At 42.3% G+C, this 20,305-nt stretch overlaps 2 long non-coding RNA genes across 2 annotated transcripts; both read right to left on the bottom strand.

Moving 5' to 3' along the window:
- Positions 1-10,135: 10,135 nt before the first annotated feature.
- LOC144761981 (uncharacterized) lies at positions 10,136-11,981 on the bottom strand. The gene is made up of 3 exons (XR_013595993.1): positions 11,571-11,981; positions 11,416-11,482; positions 10,136-11,260 (listed from the first exon to the last, which is right to left on the bottom strand). It is a non-coding gene; the product is annotated as an uncharacterized LOC144761981 (long non-coding RNA).
- Positions 11,982-18,229: 6,248 nt separating this feature from the next.
- On the bottom strand, positions 18,230-20,075 carry LOC144761980 (uncharacterized). The gene is made up of 3 exons (XR_013595992.1): positions 19,665-20,075; positions 19,510-19,576; positions 18,230-19,354 (listed from the first exon to the last, which is right to left on the bottom strand). It is a non-coding gene; the product is annotated as an uncharacterized LOC144761980 (long non-coding RNA).
- Between the last annotated feature and the right edge of the window lie 230 nt (positions 20,076-20,305).

The following is a 20,305-nucleotide window of genomic DNA, read 5'->3' as shown; positions in this document are numbered from 1 at the left end:
TCTGATGACTTCAATCTCAACAGTCTGTTGTGGTAACCACTTTAGGAACAGAACCTTCCTTTTGACCTCGTCCCATCACGGTGTGAAATCTCTTGGTGTTTGGCAACGTAGAATTCACCTCATGGTCCCATGTTGCCTTCGGGATCATCTGGGTGGTTGTCTCATGTCCTGGAGTCATGTTCTGATCCCTATCACAAAAGGCACAGTCAATGGGGCTCTGTTACAGACAATTATTTGTGACAGTCTCTGCAAGGTTTGAACCCTTTAGTTTTGGAAGGGTGGTGACCTTGTTCCCTATGCACACTAGTATAATATGTTAATTTGATTTGATTTGTAGTTTTATAAAGCGCACTTATGCCCTTGGGCGTCTTGGCGCTGGGGGAAGAGACCTTGTCCTGATGACGCGGGAGCTGGATTTAACTGAGGTTGAAGAGCCATGTCTTTACTGATTTCCTAAATGACATTAGGGAGGTACAATTTTTGATAGCAAGGGGAAGACGATTCCAGTCTTTAGCAGCATGCAGTATAAAGCTCCTGCCTCCCCATCTTGCCTGTTTGAACCTGGGAACTTGTATCAGCTTAGCCTGGCTTGATCTTAGTTCTCTTGAGGGGGTATATGGCTTTAGGTGGGTTCTGAGGAACAAGGGTCCTTTGTCCTGGAGTGCCTTATATGTTAGACATAGAGATTTGAACCTTATTCGTTTTGCCAGGGGGAGCCAATGTAATGTATCTAGATGGTGTGATATGTGTTCTGTTCTAGGGATATCTAGGATTAGGCGTGCTGCCGAGTTCTGCAGACGTTGTAGTTTATTTAGGTACTGTGCCTGCATCCCAGCGTATAATGCATTCTCGTAATCGAGTCTTGACAAGGCTAAGGTGGTCACTACGGTTTTGCGGGAATCCAGAGGTATGTACGGCATTAGTTTCCTAATCATTTTTAGGATGAACCACATAGTAGATGCCAGTTTGTTTGTTTGGGCATCAAAGGTAAGCCTGTTATCTAGCATGATGCCTACATTTTTGACTTTCGTTACGGGTGACGGACAGTTTCCCTAATCTGCCGGCCACCAATCTGGTGACCAAATTTCTGCCTTCGTTCCTAGCAGCATGACCTCACTCTTGTCCCCATTCAGTTTCAAGCAATTCTGCTCCATCCATTGGCTGACCTGTGTCATGCAGCTTTGAAACTTGTCTGCGGTATTAGAGATGTCAATTTTGATTGACACAACAATTTGTGTGTCGTCCGCGTATGACACTGGCAGGAATCCTGCTGCCCTAATAATTCCAGCCAGTGGTGCTACATATAGATTAAAAAGCGTAGGACTTAATGACGATCCCTGCGGAACCCCACATGGTGAGTTGAAGGGTTTAGATCTTATCCCTCCAAGTTCTACTGTGAAGGTTCTACTGTCTAGGAAAGATGCCAGTAAATTTCGTGCATCCTTGTGTGCTCCTGCTGATGCTAGTCGGTTCAGGAGCGTGCTATGGTTAACCGTGTCGAAGGCCGCCGAGAGATCTAATAAAATCAAGGCGGCCTTCCCCCCGGCGTCCAGCACTCCCCTGAGTTCTTCCACCATCATCAACAGGGCTGTCTCAGTACCGTGCCCCTCACGGAAACCATAATGAGACGGGTCTAGGATGTCTGCCTCGGTGATAAACTGGGCAAGTTGTTTGTTCAAGAGTTTTTTGACTACCTTGGCACAAAAGGGAATCCTGGCTATTGGTCTGTAGTTTCCCGGCTCTTCTGGGTCTAGGTTGGGTTTTTTTTTAACAGCGGTAAGACGGATGTTAATTTTCAGAGGTCGGGGTAGGTACCTGAGTTCACAATGTGTCCCAGAAGTTCTATCAATTTCTCGCTGAGCAGTTCAGGGAAGAGGTGGAAAATTTTCGGTGGGCAAGGATCTGAACATGCCCCGGAATTAGTACTCATAATTACTTGATGGACCTGTTCTCTCTCAGGAATGTAGAACTTGAATGGTGGAGGTTTAGGTGTTTTTGTGGGGATCGAGTTTTCGTTTTGGTTTATTTTGTCTAGTGCGGGGGTCTGCGGATTAGTAGCATTAAAGGATTCATAGACCCGAGTCACTTTGTCGACAAAGAACTGGCCCAGCGTATTGCAGAACTCCATACTGACTGGCAGGTTCTTGTTTACGTTTATTTTTGATAATTTTTTTACCGTGGAGAATAGTTCTCGGCTACAGTATTTTGCCTCCTCTATTTTTACGGTAAAATACTGACTTTTAGCTGTAAATATCATTTTTTTATAAATGTTCAGGGCGATTTTATATTCGGTTTTACTATCTGGATCGTAGCTTAACCTCCATGTCATTTCTAATTTTCTGCAGACTCGTTTCTGGGTCCTTAGAGTTTCTGAGAACCAAGGTTGGGCCGGTTGTTTTTTTCTGAATGTAGCTTTTTTCAGTGGTGCAGCTATATTTACTGCTGCTGTTATCCATTCTGATATTTGATCGGTTGCTTTGTTACTATCTGGGTCCAAAGTGGGAACCTGAGTTACAAGATGTCCTCGTAGTTTAGAAGTATCCAATTTTGACCATTTCAAGTAAGAGGTAGGTTTATCATGATTTTGGGAGGTCTTTGTTTCCTCTATACGATCCAAAGTTATAGAGAAAATTATGACTTTGTGGTCTGACCATGGGACGGGGAGACAGTCTATGACTTTGATGTTTTTGTTAGATGAAAATATGCCGTCTAGGGTATGACCTGCTTTGTGCGTGTTTTGATGCACTAGTTGTACAAGGGCCATATTGTTCATTGCTTCGGTCAGCGTTGCTGTTCCTGTATCGTCATACTTTTCCAGGTGGAGATTAAAATACCCCAAAACCGTGAAGTCAGGGTATTGTACACTGGTTTCTAGAAAGGGGTTTAGTGTGGCCGGCAAGTTGGTTTTAGCTTTTGGTGGTCTATAAATGAATAGGCCATTAAAAGTATAGTTATGTGTTAATTTGATATTGAAGAACAATGTTTCGCAATCAGGTGTGCTGCCTAATTCGCAGCCCTTCATCTGAAGTTCATTTCTAGCAATGATCGTGTGGTAAATGCTTTCTATATCTTTTCCCCTCTATCACTGCATCAGAATGTCCTGTGACATCATGGAATGTTTAAGTGCCTGACTGTGGCTAGAGAGTCAGTTGGTCATCTCAGGCTGAGGAGCTGGTAGCTCGCTCCTGGTGGGGTTTTCTCTCCTTGTATCTTCCTATCCTGTAACCTGCCACCTAACTACCTGCTAATAAAGAGGGATCTTCTACTACACCTGGACTACGCATCCTTGTTTATGTACCACATTTTGGCGACTTTGCTTGGACTAACCTACGCTGCACAGAAAGAGGATTGTAACTCAGCTATAAGGAAACCAAGGACTGTCCTAGATTCAAGTAAGTTTATTTTCTGGACATCAGAGAAACGCCCAGTAAACCCCACCAGTGTCCTTTTCAACCTGGACAGCCTGCAACCTGGGCGTTCGTGCTGTTAGAGAGTCAACTGCCATCTCTCTGTCATCTGGAGACTGTCTATTTCCAGCTACAAGAGCCACTGTCTCAGCGGGCTTGATCACCCTGTTGTATCTTCCGGCCTTCTTGTGTGCAATGACAGTTCGCTTTTATTACTACCACTGTGTATATTATGTGGTTTCACACAGTGTGGACATTTCTTTTGAGCGCCATTAGTGTTTGCTCTTATGGATGTGCCCTGGCGCTGGCAGTACACTCTCAGGCACAGCAACCCCGTCTGTGAAGTCACGTTTTTTTTTTGGTTGGTTTTTGAGGAATTTTGCCCTGAGTATTACTTAACGTATTCAGAGTTTCGAAGGGACTTGGCCATTCTCGCAGTTATAAGTATGAGTGTCCGCCTGTGACATCATGGAATGTTTAAGTGCCTGACTGTGGCTAGAGAGTCAGTTGGTCATCTCAGGCTGAGGAGCTGGTAGCTCGCTCCTGGTGGGGTTTTCTCCTTGTATCTTCCTATCCTGTAACCTGCCACCTAACTACCTGCTAATAAAGAGGGATCTTCTACTACACCTGGACTACGCATCCTTGTTTATGTACCACAGATCGCTAGTCCCCCCCCTCGTTTATGTTTTCTGTTTGGAGAGAAGGTTGTTTTGACAAAGTAGTAGTTCCTGGTGGTATGGAAAGAAAGGACGACCTCTTGTTCTTTGGACATGCTGATCGCTGTGCCGCATATGACATTCGGAGTGAAATTACATTGTTGAGCAGGAGTAATGTTTGAATAGTTTTCAGATTCAGTCTGATGCCTGGGCAGTATTCAAAAGTTGACAGATCTGCAGTTAGATCACAATGCCCCTCTGCCCTGTGGCTCCCCAAAAATGTCCCACAATTGCATAGATTAAGAGTGACAGAGTCACTATGGAGGTAACTTCGCCCACTCTTATGATCCGGCTCTTTCCCAATCTCGAATTTTGGATAGATTCCACTACAGCTGTGAAGCAGAGGAGAAAGGCAACATAGGCAAACAGGCTGTTGAGAACTGCTTAACAGTAAGGCAGTCTAATCATCCAAGTGGTTTAATCTCAAGAAAGTTAGCTGACAACTAAATCACAGTTTATATTTTCCAGGTGAAGGGGTGGATATCAACAAGCGTTTGCACCTGAGCTTAGTGAAAACATTATGAGGTGAGATCACAACCTAGTCGCAAAGTAATTCTCCAGGAAACATGATGAGGCAGAGTATGTTAAAATCTTAACACGTCTATCAGGAATATCTGAGCGCATCTTTCATAGAAACCAATAACCTTGGAACAGCCTTTGAAAAGGAAGCAAACATAGCTAGGGTTAACCACATAAAACAAGAACTGAATAACTACGTCCTTCAAAAGAGTGGAGGCACCAAGGAAATTCTGTCTGGCTAGAGTAAGAACCCTTTTGCTCAACTTTCAGACAAGAAACCTGAGATTATCTGGAGTCACAAATGGTAAAGCCACAGCTAGAAAAAAAAAGCGTGTTGAGCTATTTTTCACACTTCATGTTCACAAAGTCAAAGATTCCCAGGAAGTCAAAGACCTACAACTTTCATCTTTGGATCATCTTCATTAGTTTTAATTCTGATAGCTGTACCAGTTTGTCTTTGAATCATTCTATTCTTTCAACTAAGTTTACGCTTTTTACAAATGTCATTCACTTCTCTACCTTCTGATTTGCTTGGAGGATTGAAAAACATTCAGCAAGAGGATTCTGAAAGTCGTCAGTATTCCCTGTGGCGTTTATTTGCAAGCCCCTTGCGCCGCTGCTGCGTCACTTTTTGTGACGCACCAGCGACGCAACCTGATGTCCCATATTTACAAGGACACGTAAAGCCACCATATGAGACTTTTTATGTCCTTGTAAATATAGCCCCTTTACAGACAACACTTTGTGTGAAAGGGACATGCCATGGGTGTCCCCACGCAACACCCATGGCTTCTGCTGGATTTCTAGATTTATGAGAAATCGTAAACCTGGAAATGTGTTCGAATGCTACGCCTCCTCTCGGAAGGTGCAACAAGGAGAAATGTTTTCATGTCACACATAGGAAGAGAAAATCACCTCATGTAATTATTTTTGTGCAGGAAGGTATACCTTCCTGCACATAAACAATCATCACAGTGCCTGCGTCACGGGGATGACAGCTAATTGTGCACCAGTGCAGGAGAGAGCAAAGGGTTTGGTCATATTTTTGTAGACACAACACATCACTTTGCTTCAGAATTAATGCAGTGCAGCCAAATGACTTGCGGCACCGAGCTGCGTTAATTCCTTGTAAAGAAGGCCTTGTTTTTGTTGTTATGCAAGTCATTTACTCAAATTTACTGGAAAGCAACCAAGCCTTACTGCAAATGGAAACCCTCAAAGACTTGCGTTTATAAGGTAATAGTTTATTCAAAACGTGGCAAAGACTAGATGGAGAAATACCTAGTACCTACCTACTAGAGGGAGTCAAAAAATGAAACAACTTTAACCCCTTGCCTGCGGTCGGAATTCCGCTCCTGTGCTGGACATTCCGATCGCGGGCGTGGTCGTGGCGGCTCCCGGCAGTCATCAGCACACGAGCACTGTGTGCCATGACGGACGGGAGCCGTCACCAGCATGCAAGGGGTTAAGACACAATAGTCCAAAGTAACTGTGCATCAGCAGCTGGGTTAACAAAAACAAATTCTGACCATAGAGTGGCTACTGAAGTAGGAGGATCCTGTTGCATCAGCTGGTGCCACGCCCCCCCTCTTCCTCCTTCTTCCTTTGGAGCCATGAAAAGGCTGGAATGGTTTCTGGAAAAGCTGAGAGGGATGCCTCTGTCAGTAGGCACAGCCCCTCTAGTAAATCTGTACCATCAAGTAAGTACTGCCTGAGGAACTGAGAAAAGAAGCCTGAAGGGGCAGAGCCATAACTCTAATCTTAAACCATTCAATGGCTGATTATGCTCTTTCACCAAATAGCCTTGCTCAATCTGTCCTGCCCAGGCTGGACCTCAATATAAATTTAGCTGAGTCCTGGTCATCATTTATGGCCTGAGAAAAAGCAGTCGAAGTCATCAGGGAAGGCAGACGATCTCACACGCCATATCCCAGCGGGAATGCATGTTGCGGTCCAGGAGGCACACAGCGTTCAATGGCTGGAAAGCAACACTGGCAAATGATTAAACTGTGTGGCCCAAAGTACCAATCTTTGTGGACTCTATCTGGTGGTGCAGTAGACAAAGCATTAGGATTTATCTTGAACGTTTAGACCTGGACGACAAGGCTCAGAGAAGTCTGATGCAGTATCAAGAAGGATGGGTTGATGACACAGTTATTTTGTATCCAACAATTGGACAGCTTACAAGTACGTTATGGGGGCAGTAAAGCACACAATCACCCGTGCTGCATCCAGGCGCTATAAGCAGGAGCAAGTCTGGGCTATGGGTGGTGAGTAGGAATCTGTTTTAAGACCAATGTTTTAAGTTTCTTACAGAATAAGGGAATTGAAGATGTTTAATGGCAGGTCATTCTAGCTTTAAGAGCGATGTAGGAAAAGGCTCGGTTGCTCTGCATACACGTGGGATGTGTGTGAGTAGGAGTCCGGCAGAGCAGAGGTGCCTAGTGCATCAATGGAATGAGATATGGTTGATGAGCTAAGGTGGGCTGGTGTTGTGTGGGCTTTGAAGGTGTATGTGTGGAGTCAAGCTATCGTGGCTGATGAGGCCTGAAAGCCCAAAACCGGTCCTAGGATGCTTGTTTCCAGTCCACGGAGGACTGTTCCCATTGGGCACAGCGTCAAGACCGATTTGCATATGGCTGGGTCGAAAGTGGCGTGTCATGGTGAGCCAAAAAAAATGATGGATTTAGGCCCAGATCTCTGTACTGGGGTGAATGTATGACATTGTTCTGCGTTCTGTCCATCAATTGTTCTTTTTGCTGGAGTTAGAATCAAGCACATTTGTGTGTTGAAGCCAGTGGGGCTCCCGGAGATGATAGTGATGTGTAGAAGGTTGAGTGTAATTTTGGCTACCCAATACTGAATAGCTTTGAGCTGCTTGCTCATACCGGAATAAAGGGTGTTCCCGCAGTCTGTCCAGTTTGGCAATATTTTAGTCAGGCGGGATGGCTGTGGCGATATCGGAGGCAGATGCAGAGTTTAGCCAGGTTTCAGAGGGGAACAGCAGATGTAGTAGCAGGTCTCAGAGGCGTTTGATGTGAGAACGGTGTTGAGGAGAATTGCGATGCTTCCGGTGGCTGAGGAGTGTGTGGTCTTTTAGGTGCTGGTGGTGCCTGGCGGTTATAGGAAAGTGCAGGAGAACTTGCAGGTAGTGCTGCAGTGTACCTCTTCGGTGTAGTGATGTGCTGGGTGGTAGCAGCAATCAGGATTGAGGGCAAGGAGGGTTGCATTGGGGTACAGCGAAGGCAGCCTGGCCTGTGGTGCACCAGCATTTGCACTGTAGCCTTCATTAACAGGGGGGGGGGGGGGGGGCAGAGCATGGTACAGGGCAGAAGACAGCAAGAGGTGGGAGTCCGGGAAAAGAGCTAAGGATCACACAGGTAGGACAAAAGAGGAAAAAGCAGTATAGCAAATAAGAGGGGGGGGAGAATAAAGAAAGGAGTAGAAAACAAGCAACTCAATAGAAAGTTTAACCATAAATAAGCAAGATGTGAAATAGGTAAAAAGAAAAGGGGGCAAAAAGGTCGAAAGGAGAGAGAATCAAGATGTGAGAACGAAGAAAATAAAAGGGCAGAAAGAACAAAGAGCGCTAAGAACTGGGCAAGTGCTCAGAGAAGAGAGCCAAGATGGTGAATGGCAAGAAAACGGGCAGAAGAATGCAGGGAAACCATGGTTATAGTGCCAGCAACATAGGATGAGCTCTGGCCAAAGTCTACGCCTGCTCTGAGCTTCGGAAGCCAGGGCCTGTCCGCACCAGGGAAAGCCATGCCAGCTGAAGTCCAACTGCAGACCTTCGTGGATCCCGAAGGCACCCAAGAGTGATCCGAAACCAGTTTGAAAAGATGCAGGATGGCATCCTGAAAGGCAACAAACTGCTGTGAAGTTTGCGATGGCTTGGGGAACTCCTCATGCATCAGCTGATAAGGAAAGCAGAGTAGGCACTCTCGAAGGCTGACTACATGACTTCTCCCTGAAGCAGGAAATTTAGGGAAACGTTAAGTCTTGCTTAGGCGCCTTATGTTTGCGCTTTGACTTGTCTTTTGACTTTGTCCTAGACTTACCAGAAGATGGGAAGTGAGCCAAGGAGCGATCGCATGACTAAGCTGAACTACACCCCTTTTCTTGTGGTTAACAATGTAGAGTTGGGCTTCCCGCTCCCTATTGGCCTTTGGGTGTAGAAGGGAGCGTTTGTCACTGGATTTGGAGACTTGTTTGGCACTGAGGCACCAAAAGAAGATCTTCTATGGGTTTGTGATTGGCATCTGGTTACGGAATGTGAGAACTGTTTAAGCCCTGTTTTGTGGGTGACAGCCCTGCACAAGGTCAGTAAAACGTTTTAGAGAAATTTCTGTAAGTGACCGAAAAGTGGGAGCAGAGCCCTGGATCTGCAGCGAAGGGCCCAGAAAAAGGAACATGCATGGCAGTTGGCAGCTTTATGCATCTATGGGTCATCATGTCTGGAAGCAGGAGGCAGCAGCAATGGAAGTCAACAGCACCACATCTAAACATGCGGAAGCTACTGCAGAGTTTTCCTGATCCACTTGGGCTCCTTATGTTATTCAAAAGGTGAGAAATCTGCAGAAGCATCCATCAGAACAACATGCCAATCTAGGCGCTACACAAAATGCACAAACCCACAATGCACAAACCTGAAGGACCAGGTGCTGGATAGTCTGGGGAGGAACTACATGGAATTTCAAAGTTACCCGTAGAGGGCAAGAAGGTCTAACAAATAAAATACTGAATACAGATCTGGTAAATGTGCCATTTCTACGATGCCTGAAACTGCAGGGATGGACCATCAACAGGAAAAGTAATCATCACTCACATAGGCACACAAATCAAAAAATGAATTAGTACTTGGAGGGCTACCATAGCAGAAGTCATGCCAGTAATTGGAAGGTGGAAAGCATTAATCATAAAGCTGGTGAGTTCAGTCGGAACATCCTGTCACACCCTGGTGAAGAAGCAAAGAGGAGTCCTGCAATTAAAACCTTTGTGCCAAATATATTTGTGATTATTTACCTATGCTTAGGGTGTGATGACTAGATATTTTTTTAGGTTTAGGCCAACGTAGGCTGCGCACATGCGCAGTCTCGCTGGCGAGATTTAATGACTGAGTAGCGAGGGTAAACCCCGCCCCTCTTCTCCATTGGCTGGCCTCCTAAACGGCAGCCAGCCATTGGAGAAGAGGTCTCAGTGATGTCATTCTTTCCATCTAATATTTTGAAAAAAGGGGACCCCTATATATTACTGTTGCACCTGCTATACATAGGGAACAAACTAAATTAAGGAACGTCTATAGCCAAGTGACAAATTCAAAATATATTTAAATGGAGATTATGGTTGATCTAGCTTTCATATAAAATTGAGAATGAAAAGTCCAACTATATATAGATAGTCTCAAACAATGAAATATTCTCATTTGATTTTATTGGTATATATTATATATATTTATCAATTCTTTTAAGATTTATATATTTTGTACTCTTTTTGTGTTTTTCTCTTCTCTTTTCTTTTCTTATAGTTGTTTTTCAATATCACAAACGTCAGTTAAAAGCATACTAGAAAAAATACATAATCAATAGACATGAGACTGAACAAAATGTTGAAGGCAAAGCGGTAGATGTCACAACGCGCGTTTCGGCTCTTGAGCCTTCTTCAGGTTACCGTCTATTGCTCTATAGATTATAAAAAAACATATCAATAAATTTACATGACAGACATTATTTACAGTGGACTTAAATACATGCACATAATATATACACTTATTCAGTTATGTGTCTTCATATGGACAGCAAGGTAAGAGCATTATTTAACAAGTATGTCTTTCAAATATAGATATATTGCATCAACATTGAATTTTAGCACCATTTTGAATTTTGTCTTTCTATTTACATATTCACATGATTACATGATCTGTATATTAAAGAATGAAAAAATGAATAAACATTTATCAAATATGACAGTTGCAGTAGGACCTGAACTCATATTCTCGAAAAATAATGTGTTGGATGACATTCTCTAATTGCAACATACCTATACCAGACAAATACTTTCTCAATTCATAAGGGAACATATCAGTAAATTCGGAGATCACTTGACTTGATCACTTTCACAAGCATATTCTATACAGTGACATTAGGGAATGGCGTTATCTAATATACATAACAGTTTTGTTGAAACCAAAAATCATTTATTTAAAAAGTAATGAGAGAAACATGTTGGTCAATTCTGAAAACATCCATAGCTTGATTAGGTTCCCAAATATACTCTGTATAGTGACCTTAGAAAATAGCATTCTTTAATTGTGGCAAAACTATAGGGCAAAAGCAAGCTGCTTATCACTTAAACTGAGATGAATATGTTGGGAAACTCCACGGACATCACATGACAAGATTTGAAAATGATAGTCTGACTAAAAGCCAAATAGTACAAGGCCTAGATAAGTAGGAACCTGTAAGGTTTTTACAACAACACATATCGTGATTATAAAGTAATAGTGTGGCTAAGTGCCTAGCAGCAACTTAACCCATACTTACAAAAATGTGTGCAAACTCAAACCTCATTCTTGGCTAGGGTTTGACAGGTCAGTCGATATTTAGGGTTTCTTGATATCTATAGATGTAGGATAACAGAGCATTAATTGATATTATGGCTTTAAACATTTAGGATGTGGATAAAGTTACAAATTAGAAATTAAGGACAAACAGATCTCTAAGAATCCATTCTTCTTGTTCCACAATAGAGTAGTTAATCATAAATTGTTATACCTTTAAACGCAGGTAGAAGAGAACGAAGAACATATATGTTGTAGATGTCAACGGATGAGGGTGATATCTATTAAATAATAAGCACGTATTACTGATACATATTCCCATGAATGATATATGGTAAAAAGATCAAAAGGGAAATATCATACAGTTACCTAGGAATCACTAGATTAGGTCCTGTTCATTATTTGCAGTTTATTGGCACTGGAAGTAGTATAGGAATGAACTCGCTGGACAGGAAAGTAAAAGTTGTCTATGAAGATTCTACCCGAAAAGGAAAGAAAAGAAGGTAATGATAAATTACTCTATTGATTTTAGATACATATGACCGATGTTGGATCCAGTCTTAAATGTATGTACCTTCCCAATTAAGTTATGAGGCAAGTGGATGACGAGGATAAACGATACTAGCATCAAAAGACTTGTTCATTATCTAGAAAGGAGACATATATACAGAAATATATTAAGTTGATCTGTTAAGAAAGCAACGACTGTGTATATGTTACATACGCTTATCGTATAAACAGAAAAAAGTTACAGGTTACCTGGGGATGGCCAGAAAATTGCTTCCCGGGAGTTGGGATCTGTGTAATAAGTAACGTTCAAATTGCCATATCTGTAGATAGAGGATATATATGGAATGCAATGAACTATACGCTTTTACAAAAGTTCATGAAAAAGGTATATGTATCCAGCATAATGCGTCCCACGTGAATGGAGATATGCTTGTATCATTATAAACTCCAATTCATATAATATTGGCAACTCCTAGCTCAAATTGAGAGCTTCGTGGTGGCTAAATAGGTTTAAAAATACCTTTATATATTTAAACAAGTTCATATTGCCATATCTACAGATAGAGGATATATATGGAATGCAATAAACTATACGCTTTTACATAAGTTCATGAAAAAGGTATATGCATCCAGCATAATGTGTCCCACATGAATGGAGATATGCTTGTATCATTATAAACTCCAATTCATATAATATTGGCTACTCCTAGCTCAAATTGAGAGCTTCGTGGTGGCTAAATAGATTTAAAAATAGCTTCATATATTTAAACAAGTTAATGTTTGCGCATACCAATAAACCCCAAAAATGCAGTGTGGATGTGTATAAAGTTGTAAATTAAAATGGCAGCCACAAACAAATAAACCGACAGATAGGGCGAGAAAAGAGAGGAGAACGCCATAGGCATTTTATCTCACCTGATGGGAATAGCTGAAGGTTTCTAACTCCCGGTATTTAGAAAGAACGACCGCCTGTGACTGAGGATGCTGGATACAAACAGCCGCCTCATGGGAGTAAGCTGCCTTATATACTCCAGGTGTCATCAATTAAGAAGAGAAAGGAAATAGACATAAAAAGAGGGCTGATACTGTGTTTCAGAAGTAGTAGATGCAATGGCCAGAATAGGGATTAGAAATAGACGCAGGACCAATGGATGTCTTTTTGGATGAATCAAAGAGTTGATGAAATGATGAAAGCAAGAATAAAAATAAAAAATTGACTAGTAAATAAGTTTTGAAAGTTAAAGATGGAGTAACGAACAAAGACAATAGAGAAAATAAACGAAGGAAGAAACCTGAGATTATCTGGAGTCACAAATGGTAAAGCCACAGCTAGAAAAAAAAAAGCGTGTTGAGCTATTTTTCACACTTCATGTTCACAAAGTCAAAGATTCCCAGGAAGTCAAAGACATACAACTTTCATCTTTGGATCATCTTCATTAGTTTTAATTCTGATAGCTGTACCAGTTTGTCTTTGAATCATTCTATTCTTTCAACTAAGTTTACGCTTTTTACAAATGTCATTCACTTCTCTACCTTCTGATTTGCTTGGAGGATTGAAAAACATTCAGCAAGAGGATTCTGAAAGTCGTCAGTATTCCCTGTGGCGTTTATTTGCAAGCCCCTTGCGCCGCTGCTGCGTCACTTTTTGTGACGCACCAGCGACGCAACCTGATGTCCCATATTTACAAGGACACGTAAAGCCACCATATGAGACTTTTTATGTCCTTGTAAATATAGCCCCTTTACAGACAACACTTTGTGTGAAAGGGACATGCCATGGGTGTCCCCACGCAACACCCATGGCTTCTGCTGGATTTCTAGATTTATGAGAAATCGTAAACCTGGAAATGTGTTCGAATGCTACGCCTCCTCTCGGAAGGTGCAACAAGGAGAAATGTTTTCATGTCACACATAGGAAGAGAAAATCACCTCATGTAATTATTTTTGTGCAGGAAGGTATACCTTCCTGCACATAAACAATCATCACAGTGCCTGCGTCACGGGGATGACAGCTAATTGTGCACCAGTGCAGGAGAGAGCAAAGGGTTTGGTCATATTTTTGTAGACACAACACATCACTTTGCTTCAGAATTAATGCAGTGCAGCCAAATGACTTGCGGCACCGAGCTGCGTTAATTCCTTGTAAAGAAGGCCTTGTTTTTGTTGTTGTTATGCAAGTCATTTACTCAAATTTACTGGAAAGCAACCAAGCCTTACTGCAAATGGAAACCCTCAAAGACTTGTGTTTATAAGGTAATAGTTTATTCAAAACGTGGCAAAGACTAGATGGAGAAATACCTAGTACCTACCTACTAGAGGGAGTCAAAAAATGAAACAACTTTAACCCCTTGCCTGCGGTCGGAATTCCGCTCCTGTGCTGGACATTCCGATCGCGGGCGTGGTCGTGGCTGCTCCCGGCAGTCATCAGCACACGAGCACTGTGTGCCATGACGGACGGGAGCCGTCACCAGCATGCAAGGGGTTAAGACACAATAGTCCAAAGTAACTGTGCATCAGCAGCTGGGTTAACAAAAACAAATTCTGACCATAGAGTGGCTACTGAAGTAGGAGGATCCTGTTGCATCAGCTGGTGCCACGCCCCCCCTCTTCCTCCTTCTTCCTTTGGAGCCATGAAAAGGCTGGAATGGTTTCTGGAAAAGCTGAGAGGGATGCCTCTGTCAGTAGGCACAGCCCCTCTAGTAAATCTGTACCATCAAGTAAGTACTGCCTGAGGAACTGAGAAAAGAAGCCTGAAGGGGCAGAGCCATAACTCTAATCTTAAACCATTCAATGGCTGATTATGCTCTTTCACCAAATAGCCTTGCTCCATCAGGTGGCGCAATCTGTCCTGCCCAGGCTGGACCTCAATATAAATTTAGCTGAGTCCTGGTCATCATTTATGGCCTGAGAAAAGGCAGTCGAAGTCATCAGTGAAGGCAGACGATCTCACACGCCATATCCCAGCGGGAATGCATGTTGCGGTCCAGGAGGCACACAGCGTTCAATGGCTGGAAAGCAACACTGGCAAATCATTAAACTGTGTGGCCCAAAGTACCAATCTTTGTGGACTCTATCTGGTGGTGCAGTAGACAAAGCATTAGGATTTATCTTGAACGTTTAGACCTGGACGACAAGGCTCAGAGAAGTCTGATGCAGTATCAAGAAGGATGGGTTGATGACACAGTTATTTTGTATCCAACAATTGGACAGCTTACAAGTACGTTATGGGGGCAGTAAAGCACACAATCACCCGTGCTGCATCCAGGCGCTATAAGCAGGAGCAAGTCTGGGCTATGGGTGGTGAGTAGGAATCTGTTTTAAGACCAATGTTTTAAGTTTCTTACAGAATAAGGGAATTGAAGATGTTTAATGGCAGGTCATTCTAGCTTTAAGAGCGATGTAGGAAAAGGCTCGGTTGCTCTGCATACACGTGGGATGTGTGTGAGTAGGAGTCCGGCAGAGCAGAGGTGCCTAGTGCATCAATGGAATGAGATATGGTTGATGAGCTAAGGTGGGCTGGTGTTGTGTGGGCTTTGAAGGTGTATGTGTGGAGTCAAGCTATCGTGGCTGATGAGGCCTGAAAGCCCAAAACCGGTCCTAGGATGCTTGTTTCCAGTCCACGGAGGACTGTTCCCATTGGGCACAGCGTCAAGACCGATTTGCATATGGCTGGGTCGAAAGTGGCGTGTCATGGTGAGCCAAAAAAAATGATGGATTTAGGCCCAGATCTCTGTACTGGGGTGAATGTATGACATTGTTCTGCGTTCTGTCCATCAATTGTTCTTTTTGCTGGAGTTAGAATCAAGCACATTTGTGTGTTGAAGCCAGTGGGGCTCCCGGAGATGATAGTGATGTGTAGAAGGTTGAGTGTAATTTTGGCTACCCAATACTGAATAGCTTTGAGCTGCTTGCTCATACCGGAATAAAGGGTGTTCCCGCAGTCTGTCCAGTTTGGCAATATTTTAGTCAGGCGGGATGGCTGTGGCGATATCGGAGGCAGATGCAGAGTTTAGCCAGGTTTCAGAGGGGAACAGCAGATGTAGTAGCAGGTCTCAGAGGCGTTTGATGTGAGAACGGTGTTGAGGAGAATTGCGATGCTTCCGGTGGCTGATGAGTGTGTGGTCTTTTAGGTGCTGGTGGTGCCTGGCGGTTATAGGAAAGTGCAGGAGAACTTGCAGGTAGTGCTGCAGTGTACCTCTTCGGTGTAGTGATGTGCTGGGTGGTAGCAGCAATCAGGATTGAGGGCAAGGAGGGTTGCATTGGGGTACAGCGAAGGCAGCCTGGCCTGTGGTGCACCAGCATTTGCACTGTAGCCTTCATTAACAGGGGGGGGGGGGCAGAGCATGGTACAGGGCAGAAGACAGCAAGAGGTGGGAGTCCGGGAAAAGAGCTAAGGATCACACAGGTAGGACAAAAGAGGAAAAAGCAGTATAGCAAATAAGAGGGGGGGGAGAATAAAGAAAGGAGTAGAAAACAAGCAACTCAATAGAAAGTTTAACCATAAATAAGCAAGATGTGAAATAGGTAAAAAGAAAAGGGGGCAAAAAGGTCGAAAGGAGAGAGAATCAAGATGTGAGAACGAAGAAAATAAAAGGGCAGAAAGAACAAAGAGCGCTAAGAACTGGGCAAGTGCTCAGAGAAGAGAGCCAAGATGGTGAATGGCAAGAAAACGGGCAGAAGAATGCAGGGAAACCATGGTTATAGTGCCAGCAACATAGGATGAGCTCTGGCCAAAGTCTACGCCTGCTCTGAGCTTCGGAAGCCAGGGCCTGTCCGCACCAGGGAAAGCCATGCCAGCTGAAGTCCAACTGCAGACCTTCGTGGATCCCGAAGGCACCCAAGAGTGATCCGAAACCAGTTTGAAAAGATGCAGGATGGCATCCTGAAAGGCAACAAACTGCTGTGAAGTTTGCGATGGCTTGGGGAACTCCTCATGCATCAGCTGATAAGGAAAGCAGAGTAGGCACTCTCGAAGGCTGACTACATGACTTCTCCCTGAAGCAGGAAATTTAGGGAAACGTTAAGTCTTGCTTAGGCGCCTTATGTTTGCGCTTTGACTTGTCTTTTGACTTTGTCCTAGACTTACCAGAAGATGGGAAGTGAGCCAAGGAGCGATCGCATGACTAAGCTGAACTACACCCCTTTTCTTGTGGTTAACAATGTAGAGTTGGGCTTCCCGCTCCCTATTGGCCTTTGGGTGTAGAAGGGAGCGTTTGTCACTGGATTTGGAGACTTGTTTGGCACTGAGGCACCAAAAGAAGATCTTCTATGGGTTTGTGATTGGCATCTGGTTACGGAATGTGAGAACTGTTTAAGCCCTGTTTTGTGGGTGACAGCCCTGCACAAGGTCAGTAAAACGTTTTAGAGAAATTTCTGTAAGTGACCGAAAAGTGGGAGCAGAGCCCTGGATCTGCAGCGAAGGGCCCAGAAAAAGGAACATGCATGGCAGTTGGCAGCTTTATGCATCTATGGGTCATCATGTCTGGAAGCAGGAGGCAGCAGCAATGGAAGTCAACAGCACCACATCTAAACATGCGGAAGCTACTGCAGAGTTTTCCTGATCCACTTGGGCTCCTTATGTTATTCAAAAGGTGAGAAATCTGCAGAAGCATCCATCAGAACAACATGCCAATCTAGGCGCTACACAAAATGCACAAACCCACAATGCACAAACCTGAAGGACCAGGTGCTGGATAGTCTGGGGAGGAACTACATGGAATTTCAAAGTTACCCGTAGAGGGCAAGAAGGTCTAACAAATAAAATACTGAATACAGATCTGGTAAATGTGCCATTTCTACGATGCCTGAAACTGCAGGGATGGACCATCAACAGGAAAAGTAATCATCACTCACATAGGCACACAAATCAAAAAATGAATTAGTACTTGGAGGGCTACCATAGCAGAAGTCATGCCAGTAATTGGAAGGTGGAAAGCATTAATCATAAAGCTGGTGAGTTCAGTCGGAACATCCTGTCACACCCTGGTGAAGAAGCAAAGAGGAGTCCTGCAATTAAAACCTTTGTGCCAAATATATTTGTGATTATTTACCTATGCTTAGGGTGTGATGACTAGATATTTTTTTAGGTTTAGGCCAACGTAGGCTGCGCACATGCGCAGTCTCGCTGGCGAGATTTAATGACTGAGTAGCGAGGGTAAACCCCGCCCCTCTTCTCCATTGGCTGGCCTCCTAAACGGCAGCCAGCCATTGGAGAAGAGGTCTCAGTGATGTCATTCTTTCCATCTAATATTTTGAAAAAAGGGGACCCCTATATATTACTGTTGCACCTGCTATACATAGGGAACAAACTAAATTAAGGAACGTCTATAGCCAAGTGACAAATTCAAAATATATTTAAATGGAGATTATGGTTGATCTAGCTTTCATATAAAATTGAGAATGAAAAGTCCAACTATATATAGATAGTCTCAAACAATGAAATATTCTCATTTGATTTTATTGGTATATATTATATATATTTATCAATTCTTTTAAGATTTATATATTTTGTACTCTTTTTGTGTTTTTCTCTTCTCTTTTCTTTTCTTATAGTTGTTTTTCAATATCACAAACGTCAGTTAAAAGCATACTAGAAAAAATACATAATCAATAGACATGAGACTGAACAAAATGTTGAAGGCAAAGCGGTAGATGTCACAACGCGCGTTTCGGCTCTTGAGCCTTCTTCAGGTTACCGTCTATTGCTCTATAGATTATAAAAAAACATATCAATAAATTTACATGACAGACATTATTTACAGTGGACTTAAATACATGCACATAATATATACACTTATTCAGTTATGTGTCTTCATATGGACAGCAAGGTAAGAGCATTATTTAACAAGTATGTCTTTCAAATATAGATATATTGCATCAACATTGAATTTTAGCACCATTTTGAATTTTGTCTTTCTATTTACATATTCACATGATTACATGATCTGTATATTAAAGAATGAAAAAATGAATAAACATTTATCAAATATGACAGTTGCAGTAGGACCTGAACTCATATTCTCGAAAAATAATGTGTTGGATGACATTCTCTAATTGCAACATACCTATACCAGACAAATACTTTCTCAATTCATAAGGGAACATATCAGTAAATTCGGAGATCACTTGACTTGATCACTTTCACAAGCATATTCTATACAGTGACATTAGGGAATGGCGTTATCTAATATACATAACAGTTTTGTTGAAACCAAAAATCATTTATTTAAAAAGTAATGAGAGAAACATGTTGGTCAATTCTGAAAACATCCATAGCTTGATTAGGTTCCCAAATATACTCTGTATAGTGACCTTAGAAAATAGCATTCTTTAATTGTGGCAAAACTATAGGGCAAAAGCAAGCTGCTTATCACTTAAACTGAGATGAATATGTTGGGAAACTCCACGGACATCACATGACAAGATTTGAAAATGATAGTCTGACTAAAAGCCAAATAGTACAAGGCCTAGATAAGTAGGAACCTGTAAGGTTTTTACAACAACACATATCGTGATTATAAAGTAATAGTGTGGCTAAGTGCCTAGCAGCAACTTAACCCATACTTACAAAAATGTGTGCAAACTCAAACCTCATTCTTGGCTAGGGTTTGACAGGTCAGTCGATATTTAGGGTTTCTTGATATCTATAGATGTAGGATAACAGAGCATTAATTGATATTATGGCTTTAAACATTTAGGATGTGGATAAAGTTACAAATTAGAAATTAAGGACAAACAGATCTCTAAGAATCCATTCTTCTTGTTCCACAATAGAGTAGTTAATCATAAATTGTTATACCTTTAAACGCAGGTAGAAGAGAACGAAGAACATATATGTTGTAGATGTCAACGGATGAGGGTGATATCTATTAAATAATAAGCACGTATTACTGATACATATTCCCATGAATGATATATGGTAAAAAGATCAAAAGGGAAATATCATACAGTTACCTAGGAATCACTAGATTAGGTCCTGTTCATTATTTGCAGTTTATTGGCACTGGAAGTAGTATAGGAATGAACTCGCTGGACAGGAAAGTAAAAGTTGTCTATGAAGATTCTACCCGAAAAGGAAAGAAAAGAAGGTAATGATAAATTACTCTATTGATTTTAGATACATATGACCGATGTTGGATCCAGTCTTAAATGTATGTACCTTCCCAATTAAGTTATGAGGCAAGTGGATGACGAGGATAAACGATACTAGCATCAAAAGACTTGTTCATTATCTAGAAAGGAGACATATATACAGAAATATATTAAGTTGATCTGTTAAGAAAGCAACGACTGTGTATATGTTACATACGCTTATCGTATAAACAGAAAAAAGTTACAGGTTACCTGGGGATGGCCAGAAAATTGCTTCCCGGGAGTTGGGATCTGTGTAATAAGTAACGTTCAAATTGCCATATCTGTAGATAGAGGATATATATGGAATGCAATGAACTATACGCTTTTACAAAAGTTCATGAAAAAGGTATATGTATCCAGCATAATGCGTCCCACGTGAATGGAGATATGCTTGTATCATTATAAACTCCAATTCATATAATATTGGCAACTCCTAGCTCAAATTGAGAGCTTCGTGGTGG

This window comes from Lissotriton helveticus, chromosome 6 (genome assembly GCF_964261635.1).
Source record: "Lissotriton helveticus chromosome 6, aLisHel1.1, whole genome shotgun sequence".
NCBI classification, from domain to species: Eukaryota; Metazoa; Chordata; class Amphibia; order Caudata; family Salamandridae; genus Lissotriton; species Lissotriton helveticus.
The sequence above is the reverse complement of the archived record's forward strand: the minus strand, read 5'-3'. Positions and strand labels throughout refer to the sequence as shown.